The following is a 366-nucleotide window of genomic DNA, read 5'->3' on the forward strand; positions in this document are numbered from 1 at the left end:
AAAACACAAAACAACAAAAACAACATACAACACAACAATAATTAATAATGATAATGATCATGATCTAACACAACAATAACATTAATTATAATAATGGTATAATAAGTAGTGATAATACTAATATAAATTACGATATAGTTATAATAAAAATTAATATAATCAATAGATACAAAATAACCATTTTAAAAGTTCTTTTTAAAGAATACGATGGATAAGTAAATTGAATTCATAATTAAATACTAATCAAATAATGGTGATAAAAAAAACAAAGCACATATCAACCTAAACAACGTCGTTGTTTTAAAAAAACTTGGAGATTTGTTGTCAATAACACACTACCTGACTGTCGTTAGAGGCTCGTAGAAC

Source organism: Penaeus monodon, chromosome 27, assembly GCF_015228065.2.
Source record: "Penaeus monodon isolate SGIC_2016 chromosome 27, NSTDA_Pmon_1, whole genome shotgun sequence".
Taxonomy (NCBI): domain Eukaryota; kingdom Metazoa; phylum Arthropoda; class Malacostraca; order Decapoda; family Penaeidae; genus Penaeus; species Penaeus monodon.